Source organism: Eucalyptus grandis, chromosome 8 (genome assembly GCF_016545825.1).
Source record: "Eucalyptus grandis isolate ANBG69807.140 chromosome 8, ASM1654582v1, whole genome shotgun sequence".
Classification (NCBI taxonomy): Eukaryota; Viridiplantae; Streptophyta; class Magnoliopsida; order Myrtales; family Myrtaceae; genus Eucalyptus; species Eucalyptus grandis.
Window position 1 is genome coordinate 1,261,011 of NC_052619.1, and position 10,952 is coordinate 1,271,962.

The 10,952-nt window shown below is 39.3% G+C and overlaps 1 pseudogene; it reads left to right on the forward strand.

Moving 5' to 3' along the window:
* The first annotated feature begins 240 nt into the window (after window positions 1–240).
* Window positions 241–7,414, forward strand: LOC120287557 (annotated as a pseudogene).
* The last annotated feature ends 3,538 nt before the right edge of the window (window positions 7,415–10,952 follow it).

The following is a 10,952-nucleotide window of genomic DNA, read 5'->3' on the forward strand; positions in this document are numbered from 1 at the left end:
GTAGACTTTTTTTTTTTTCGATTTTCTCTAGTTAAAGAAGGGCAGCTCACAACCAGAAAGAGAAAACAAAGAAAATATATAGAGAACAAAGGGGAAATTCATTTGAGGCCCATGAGTCAAGTCCAACTCCGACGCAACACACCATGGGCTTTTCCTCTTGGGCTTAATCCAATTCCAGACAGCTCCGAAAAGGAGACAAAGGAAAATGTCCTTCTTCTTCCCCGTCGTAGTTGGCAGCGCTTCGACCGATAGAACTTCGAGCGCCGCGCAGCGTTCCCTCCGCCGTCGTCGTTCGGCGGCTCTTCCTCGACACTCCGAGCTTCAGTCCACGTCCGAAGCCCGACACTTCAGGTCCTCTATATATATCTCTCTCTCTCTCTCTCTCTCGCGTAAATTGTCGGCCTCTGTTTTTGATCAGGCAGTAACCTCAGCTTGTGAGCTGGTCGTGGAGGTTCCGCATCGTCCTTCGTTTAACGCATTAATGGAGTCAATTCGGAAGGCCCTCAAGTTTTTTCTTCCGTATTCGCTCCTCAGATAGAATTTTCATCGCGTGCCTTGCTATTTTACTTCGTCGGGCAGTTTATTCATTGCTTATGCTTGTGCTGAATTGATTCCGAGTGTTAGTGTAGCGAGTGAGGGCAAGGCCTGGTTCATGGCGTTGGTTTACGGTTCGGTTCGTTGCCTTGTAAGTCTGTAGGTGAAGAAGCATCGATCTTTTCTTCTTAAAGCCAAATCCTGTGTCTTTGCAGAGTTTTCTTTCCAATCATCAACTGGGCATCTTTGCCTTGATATATTGTTGGTTGTTGCAATCTTCCCGATGGCAACTACGGCTTCTTCACCACCTCTGCATATTTTAGGTACTTAAAAGTCTCTATCTTGATGCTCATCCTTTGACTTGATAATTCGAACTGACTTGTGTTGGTACAACTTGCTTTCTAGTTCGTGAACCAGAGGGGTTCTCTCTGTGGAATGGACCCCCATTCGCTAACGGTCAACCCAGTGTGAAGCTCGAGAGGACTCCGTGCACAAGCACCATGTTCAGCACAGACGGGTCCAGGCTGATGGTGATAAGGTCCGACTCCGTGGTTGGCGTGTATGACTGCAGCAACTTCAAGGAAATCAGGAATTTCAAGATCCCCAATTTGGCCACAGCAGCATTGTCCCCGTGCGGGACCTACCTCCAGACTTTCCAGAAATCCTCAATGCCACAGGAGAAGAATGTGATCTTGTGGAAAGTTGAGTCTGGGGAGTCTGTTTATCAGCTACTCCAGAAGAACATAACTAAAACGACATGGTACATGATATTAGTCAAGGATCATCAGTTGGTCAATGATAGATTACTCATGATAGCGCGCACGCATTATCTAGCATTGCACCATTAATTTTCCTCATTTATGTGCATTGCCTCTCCATATTTTCACTACTTAATGGTTTGTGTGCTGCTCTCCAGGCCCTCCATCCGATTTAGTTCTGATGAAGCTGTTGCGTGTCGACTTGCGACAAATATAGGCTGAGAGTTCCTGGAGTTGCTGCAGTTGAGCTCTCTAAAACTCCGGGGTCCCACATTGCAGCATTTGTTCCAGAATCTAAGGTTTGTGTTTCATGGCTATCTTGAATTAGTAAGGGACTGGTTCATAACCTTGACTAATGTGGCAACTCACGAAAAGTTCTATGACCAGGCCAGAGCAGACAACAATGTGATGAACAGTATAAGTAGCTATAATGTCTAGTTGCATTCCTTTTTTATTAGACACTAGTTTCAAGCTGACTTTATGACTTGGAATCTATTAATAACAAACTCTTAGATTGGTTGGTTTGGTATCTGATGCTGATTCGAATAACCAGTAGAGATTCCGGTTCTTAAAGGATGACACAGGTGCTTTTGACTGCTCCTTTTGGTGTTTAATGAATACAGAGATCACTTGTATTAGATGATTGCAAAGAGCATGATGACGTAGGAAGATCCATGTTTCGCACTGCGTACTGTAGAGAAAAATAGTCTTTATTTGCAGTGACCTAACGTTTAGTGTATTTTACGGTCAGCCATTACTGCTTTAAAGCATGCAGGTTTTGTAATTTTGAAAGGTGTTTCCTTCTTGTCTGGAGAGAAATGAGTTTGGTGCTTAAAAGTAGGCTTTTAGAAAGTTTTGTCCTTTGTTATTATATACGAATGGTCCTTTATGTATGTCAAGTAACTTGACCTTGATAAGATTTTTGTGGTATATAGGGGTGTCCCTGCCAGTGTCCAAATATTTGCATGTAGGGAGGATCTGCAGAGTCAACCTGTTGTGCGGCGAAGTTTCTTCCGCTGCTCATCAGTGCAGCTGCACTGGAATTATGGGTCTACTGGACTTCTGGTTGTGGTGCAGTCTGATGTTGATAAAACCAACCAGAGTTACTATGGGGAATCGAAGTTAAACTACCTGACAACAGATGGGACTCATGAAGGGCTCGTGCCTCTTCATAAGTCTTTATTTGTTTTCTTACTAAAACTGCCTATGTAATTATTTTCCTGAGACTTATCTTTTGCAGTTTTTTTTTTTTGATGACTGAGGAACCGCCGGAGATCATCTTTCGGGGATCACACGACCCTCCAGTGCCCGATGGCACTGTCGAGCCTCGCCGCAAGCCGCTATTTCGACGTAAACCTCGGGGACCCCAGCACTAGGACCCCGCTTACAACACTTTAGCAACGAGAGGGTTCGAACCCTCGACCTCTGCGATGAGGGAGAGAACTCACACCAACTGCGCTGCCCGTGGTTGGGTTATCTTTTGCAGTTTTGGTGCTTTATCAGGTAAAGAGGGACCTATTCATGATGTTCAATGGTCATACTCTGGTTCAGAGTTTGCTGTTGTTTATGGCTGTATCCTTCACTGTTTTCAACTAGTATCATCACATTTATCACGTGGGAGTATGATGGACAAACATCCATCTTCTTATTAAGTTTGTATCCTCAAGGATCTCTGCTAGTGTTATTCAGCTGGTGGAACTTTGTAATGATTGTTCTTACTCTTTAGTAGTTAATTTGAGCTCTGGAAGGTACTAGGCTGTGTGATCTCAGTTGGATCTTTGGCCTGTGATAGAAGATTAGGATGCTCAGCTAATATGGAGTTAGGTAAATTGTGATTAACTCTGATATCGTTGTGTTATGGTTCAGAAGTTTCTTGTAGTGAGACTTCATTATCTACATTAGACATGTAGGTATCACTTACTTCTCATGCATTATTGGAACTTTTTCCTTGCAACTGTTAGCTTTCATTTTGACTTTTCCTTGATCTGATCTAGTCATGCCTGCAAAGGAAACCGTTTTTGACAATAAGTGCAATCCACTTCTTGAGCTTGAACGGTCCTTATAATACCATCGATGGAATCCGAAGGGGAAGTGTATCCTTGTGAAACATTATTTGCTATGAGTTGATACCGAATCTAGTTTTCCATTTTGGTCAATTATTTTCTTTTATTACTTTCTTTATCCTTTTCCATTATTATTAGAGTGGTTATTTTGGGTTGTTTATAAAATTATATATATATATATATATATATATATATTTTTTTTTTTTTTTTTTTTTTGGGGGCGGGGGGATGGTTTGTTTGGATGAGAGTCAGCTGCATTGCTAACTTAATGTTGTGACCTTAATTCACTGGTTTACAATTATATGTTTGGCAGGTTTTGGTAACTTTTTTATTTATTTATTTATTTATTTATTTTTTTTTTTTTTTCTGGTCGGAAGGTTTTGGTAACTTACCTGGTGACATGGTAGGGTATTTTCTTTTTCACTATTGCTTTCCTTTTCGAATTTTTTTGTTTCAGAATTATTTTTCAGTTGAAGTGACAATTTCGTATATTCTCTTTTATTAGTACTGGGGATGAAGGTTTCTTCCTCAACACCTTAATTTTAGGTTCTATCCCTATTGGTTGTTCTTTTATTGAGGAAACCAATAGACAGGTTTTCCTTATTTATTGTTCTGCCCTTTTGCCATTACTCATGTGCGTCTTCAATTGTTTACAACTATTCTTGCAAATTCATGTAGGCACTGCGGCTTTGTATTGTCAGAAGGATCCAAGTATGGTCTTTTGTTTTCTTTTTAAAAGGAAAAAATATGTTGATATGCTCGTTTAGGGAAGGTTAGGAAATCTGTTGCTTTTCTGTAAGAGCATCGTTTGCATTTGGAAAACAGTTTTCCCACATTAGTACTTCTAATAGTGTGTGAGGTTATTGGGATTGCACGAGGTTATTGGGATTGCACTCTTGGTTGGTTAGTATTTGTAGACCCTGAAGTTGGAACACCATAATATATGTCTCATGATAAAGGAAAGTAAAGCTTTTAAAGTTCTGCTGATTTACTGATGAGTAGAAGCTAGTCTTGCCCTGCGCTCAGGCCCCTAATGAAGTCAACTTAGTAGATTGAGAGCATTTGGAAGAAATATGATGGCCGAAAACTTGAAGGAGGGGCAAAGTTTAATATTTTTGACATAACTGAGCCAATAATGTTATAGAATCTGCGTTATTATTGTTAAAGCTTAGAGGGCTTCAACGCAGATAGTGTAGCAAGAAATTTGGGCAGCAGGAAGCATCTCTTCTGTTAGAGCAAGAGAAGCTTTCATTTAATCACTCTCGTCATCGGTTGATGCCATCTGAAGAGAGATAGATGAGGCCTTTTACTATTTTAATTTGATGGTTATGTTATGAATGGTACTGGAAATAACCAATGTCAGCACACTTATTATTTATTGAAGTTTCTTCATTGTTAATGACTTTGTATCCCATATAAAAAAGCAGTGATAGTAGCTTTCTGATTTTATTTTCTCCATTTATTTTCACTTTAATGTAGCTCCTACAACTTTGGTCTGCATCCAATTAAGCAGGCTTCCTCATCATAATTAGTTACTTTTTTGAATTTCTAGGCATTTTGGGATTACAGGGAGAAGAAACAGCTGGGAACAACAAAAGCTGAATGCTCTGTGACCAGTGAGTGGTCTCCAAATGGCTGCTATTTCATGACTGCCACAACAGCTCCAAGACTACAAATTGACAATTGGTATGTTGGTTCTTTATATCTAGATGTTGTGTCATCAACAGATCAGTCGACTTACTATGTGGGTACAACATGATAGTAATTTGTCCTCTTGGTCTTATGGGAATGAGTTCTGTTGTAGTTGGTAAGAACTTTTGATAGCTTTAGTAGTTGAATAAAGGTGGGATTATCATTGATAGCAAATTAAAAGTTGTATAATATTATTCTAAAGAACCATTCATAGTTCAAACAAGGTCTCTTTGGCAAATCTTTTTCTTTGAGCAAATGGTTCAATTCAATGTAGGTTTTGATTCTTATACCTTCTACCTCTGGTATTAGTGTCGGTCAAACTACTTGATAGTTAAAAATATTCTTGCTCATTCTACATTTTGGATTGTCCTAGGAGAGATGTGAGACCTTATCTAGTGCCCAACGATACAATAATCCATTAAGCACCACTTAGTAATGTGCTGCTAGTTTTGGTGAGATAGTGTCATGGGAATGTATTTTTTGTCTTTTGATTGATTTGTCTTTCTTGTGGTAGTATTAAAATTTTCCACCACAACGGATCACTATTCTTTAAGAAGATGTTTGACAAGTTATACCAGGTTAGCCTTCTCTGCATGATCTCGTATGAATTGTACTAAATCAGCCCAATCCTTGGTGGAATAGAAATGGCTAACAAGTTGCACAGGCTGAATGGAAACCAGAATCACCCGAGAGATTTTGTGAAGTTGCTGAACTGATAAAGTCTGTTGACTCTCTAAAGGTGGAAGAACGAAAACCACAAGGTGTTGATTTGTTTTGGTAATCAGAGAGTGCTAAAGAAGACACTCCTTTCTAGAGCTATGTATATTTTAGGATCTGCTGAAGAACTTTTGCCACTTAAACAGGACAAACAGCGAAATCATCTCAAAATTCTGCAAAGGTAACTTCTATTAACATGCCCGCGCAGAAACCTGCTGCCTATCGTCCACCACAAGCTAAGAATGCAGCTGCTGTCCAGGCAGAGGTGATGATCAAATACTTATAACATGTTCAATCTATACCATAGCAATGTGGGATGCTTGCCTGATAATTGGTTTTTCTATTAGTCCAGCAATAGCATTGTCTGAACTAGTTGGCTGTTTATATGGAACATTTAGGTGGAATTCGCTTTAAAACTTAGAAATTGTTCTTTAAGGCTTTCACTTTTGTTATTCTGGCTCATGGTCTGGCTGTAGTTCCACAAGATGGTTGTTCGACTCTAATGGTTCTCCCTTATTTGAATTATCTGCAATGAGATGTTCCAACACTATAAGAGATTATCTCCATTTCTATCAGGAAAAAGCGAAACGAAACTTTGTGGAACTCATGTGGGATTTGTTACATTTAAACTCAAGATTGAAAGGCATAAGACGGGCAAGGCTATTGCACATGTTTTGCTATTACTATCATCTGTATGATTTTATATCCTTTCTTATGCTCAGTTTGAATGTGCTGCTAGACATTTTTGGCTCATGTAAAAAATGCCTAGCCTTGCTACCTCTATTTTAGCTACAGTTGAAGCCATCATAGTCCTCTCCATGTCAGATTGGCTGTTAATTTGATATAGCACGAAATGTTTATCATGTGGTTGCAGTCAGCTGAGACATTATGAAGGAATTAAAACCAAAGTGCAATCTTCTTGTTCTTCTTCTACTCTTCCCTATTGAAGTCAAGTGTGGAACTCAGTAGTTCTACTTCTTCCTATAATTTTTTTTTTTCGCTGGGGGGGAGGGGGAAGTGTTAGGGGTGATTGTACTGTTTGATTTTAACTTTTTGTCTATGAGAGTTTGATTTCCTTTGCTTGTGTTGTGCAGCTGTTTGGAGAGAGCTCTTCGGAGTAAGTTTTCTGTTACATGTTTCATTCATTGCTACGTCGTCCTTTAACTAATTCTGGCCCCTAACTCACAATGCTGGTTGATATTTGATAACAGAACACTGAGCAAGAATGCTCTGAGAAACAAGAAGAAAAGGGAGAAACAAAAGAGAAAAAAAGCTGCGGAGGCTGGTTCTGCCCCGAATGATACCTGACATCATACTTAGTGCGAGTTCCATGTCTAGAATCTTGGTCACTGGTTTAATTTCCCTCACAAAACAAAGCGGCCATAGGGAAAAGCAGCAGCGGAGTGCCTTCTGGCATTTCCCTTGGAGTGGAGCGACTCCAATGATGCTGGAATATTAGCCTTTTGAGTGAAGATTGGAAGACATACTTTTGAGGGGACGATCAGAATACTTCTTTGCTCTCTATTTACTGTTCTTTAAATTCTTTGGGATGAGGGGTAACATTGTATGAAACTAGGAACTTCTTTTTTCAAATAATGTTCGAATTTCAGCAGTACCTTATCTTTGAAATAGCAAAAAAATTTCCAATCACTTAGCATCTACTGATTTGGCAAATGAGTCTTGTTCCTTTGTTTCTTGGTCTATAAATCTATATATGATGAAAGCTATTGCAGAGAGAGCATTCTCAGAGCTTGGGTGCTATTTTTTTGCCAATCTGCTTGGTTGGAAATGTTGGGTGGGTTCCTCTCTCGCCGAGGCACCTCCTCTATTACCCCTTCATTATTTCACTATTTAATTGTAAATTCTTATATTAAAGAAATGATTTTCAGTTTAACAAATAATTTAATATCGGTGGGAGACAAACCATTATTTTGAAATTAGCGTACTCAATCAAGATACATTCAGGAGTACATGGAATATATAGGTTAGACCATAATTGCTCCAAATTAAATTCACTCATATTTTCATTTCTGCGGCCCAATTTTCTTAAAAAGCTCCAAAGTTGACAAATTTCTTGCGAGCGGCATTCTCTGGAGTAGGGAAAATTTGGTGTTTAATTTGACTTCAACCAATGTAAAGCGTTACCTTGCATTTGATATTCTTACGTTGCAGCGAAGTGAGAATTTTCTTTAGCTCCATTTGGTCCAACTTTTGAGAAATGTTTTTGAAAAATGTAAATATCTTTAAGTTAAAGAAAATTTCTAAAATGCAAATAATATTTGTAAATTATAATTTTAAAATACATTGAAAAATAATTTTAACTTAAATGTCGTTTAGTAAAAATTATATTTTGTAAACGATTTTTCCTAATTTTTTTTAAAAAAGTTTAAAATATTTCCTTATGGAGGTCGGTTGTCGTTGGCCAAAATAGTCATTGGACAGCCTCATTCTCAGCCCAGCCTCATTTAAGGTCGCACAACTCATGCCAACGATTGCCTAGTTCAAGCCATTTAGGCGATGCCTAAAGGTCCTGCAAGCTCAGGCAATGATCGCTGTCGTGCTCTTGCTTGGTGGTCATAGACCTCCGTTTGGCTTCTCCGAGCGAAGCATGGAGAAGATGAACAGTATTGACGAGATTAAGACTTATGTTTCAAGAATGCTACTTTCTAAAGGACCTCCAAACCTTTGAATCCACAAATTAAATGCTTTTCTTGCTCTTTTACAAGGAGAGGAGAAATAAAAATGAAGCACAAAAAGAAAAATATTTGCACCGCCAAAATCCATCTTGCTGTATACGCCTCTTGGTCACAACTTGGGCGTATCTTCTGTACAAACGTGGCAAACAAGATGGGCTCGATCTATGTAGCACCAACACGGACATGCGACACGCAACACAACACGACACGCGATACGACATTTCTTAAAAATAGAAAATTTCAATACATTCGACACGTTATATATTTAATATATTTTTATATATAAATACATAAATAATAATAATAATAATAAATAAATAAATAAATAAATAAATAAATAGCCTAGAATTAATTTGCACGAAAAATATTAAATAATATCATGCATTATTTTAATTTGTTACAATAATACATAAAACTTAGAGGAAAAAAACATTGTTTAAAGAAAAATGCTGAAATGATTTTTTAAATTTATTTATTTATCATATATAGCATTTTTTTTATTACTTCTTTCATAGTAAAAGACTTTTTAAAAAAACTAAAACAATTCTAAAAAAACAAAATTGGAAAAAAATTGACCCCATGCATGTATATTTATAGCATTTTTTATTACTTCTTTTATTACTTCTTTTTTATATATATATATATATATATATATATATATATATATATATTTTGGTGAACGGTAAATGTATTAAGCTAAGCCAATATGTACAAGCAACGGCACCAGCTTACACTCAAAACGAACAAGGCATAATGAGCCGAAAGGTGCCAAAATAAAGGAAAAGCCAACAAGGCAAAAGCTAGAAGGCACAAACAGCACAAGGACGGCCACCTCCTAAAGAATGACCAAAACAAAAGAAGGCAACCAGCCAGCTAAATAATGGCAACCCAAGCCCAAAACCCAACACAAAAACAATAGAGCCCAATGCAACAACCAAGAACAAGGCAGGATGCAGCCGAAGGAGGAAGAGAAGAATCCCATATAGCAGACACTAAAAGAAGACTCCTAAGGAACCACCGAGGATAAATAAAAGATGCAAGGGTCAATCCCCCAGCTACGTTGAAGTCTTCTATTTCTTGGATTGTCCTCCACATTGGTAAAAGTCAAGGCCTTATCCTTGACCACCTTAATGAGGTGATTCTTCAAGGCCGGGATCGTGAATGTAAGGTTCCTAAAAAGGATCTCATTCCTGTATTTCCAAATGAGATGGCACAGCGCTCCAAAGGAAAACTGGGCAATGGAGTGATAGAAGTCCTTATCGGGTAAAAATTTCAAAGCCCAGCAAAGGTTATCGGCCTAACTACTATTACACCAAGGAAGGTTGCATCAAGCCGCCCAAAGAAATGCACAACTGGATGTAACGCTACAATCGAAAAACAGATGATCAATCGAATTCGGCGTCAATTTGCAAAAAGCACAAACCGCATCCCCAATCCTGCCATAAGATAAAAGAAAGGCCTGGGTGGGGAGCTGATTCTTGGTGATAAGCCAGAGATTGAATTGATATCTTGGGGTATAGCATTATTCCATATCAAAGAAGCCCACTTGACCCGAGGCTTCTTAGTCCTAATTAGGTGCCATGCCAACGCCATTGAAAATAAACCGGAAGTACTTCCTACCCAAGTAAAGCGATCCGGTACTTGTGATAAAAAAGGGAGAGGCTGCTCCTAAGACTCTAGTAATGCTTGAACAGACTGACTAGCCGGCGAGAAAAGATCCTCCACTGTAGTGAGCCTAGGTAAACCAGAACTATAGATCAACGAGTCTGAAAATAAAAAGTTGAGGGGGCCTCTCGGGTGCCAATTGTCAAACCAGAAGGACATAGAATGGCCATCCTCTATGCTCCAAGCGAAAAGACCGTTGAAACTCTGTCCTAAGATGGAGGATTCTCTTCCACACCCAAGAGCAAGAGGTGGGTTGTTTAACCATCCAGAAACTCTTCATTTTCAGAAATGTTGAATGGATCCACCTACACCACAAGGATTCCTTGTCCGTAAACAGGATCCAAATCTGTTTCAACATAGCCGTTTTATTGTAATCCCTCAACCAACGAATCCCTAAACCACCTTCCTCCTTCGGGAGGCACACATCATCCCAGGAGACCTTGGCACCACCCCTCCCTAGTCCGGGGTCCTTCCAGAGGAACTATCTCAAGATCTGCTCAATGCGATCCAGCACGACAACAGGGATAGTAAAAACACTCGCCCAATAGGCTTGGATTGCATGCATAACTGACCTGATAAGCTGAAGACGACCAGGAAAGGAGAGGAAGCGCTGAGTCCACGATTGAACCTTGTTGGTTATACGACCAACCAGGGAGACACAATCCGCCTTACCGAGCTGGGAGGAGATAATAGGAACTCCTAAGTACCGCACTAGCAAAGTCCCTTCAATAAAACCAAGAGCAGGGAGGATCTCACTACACAGATCTGCCATTTCTCCAGCAAGAAAGACCTCACTCTTATTTGAATTGGGCCTGAGACCGCTCCAT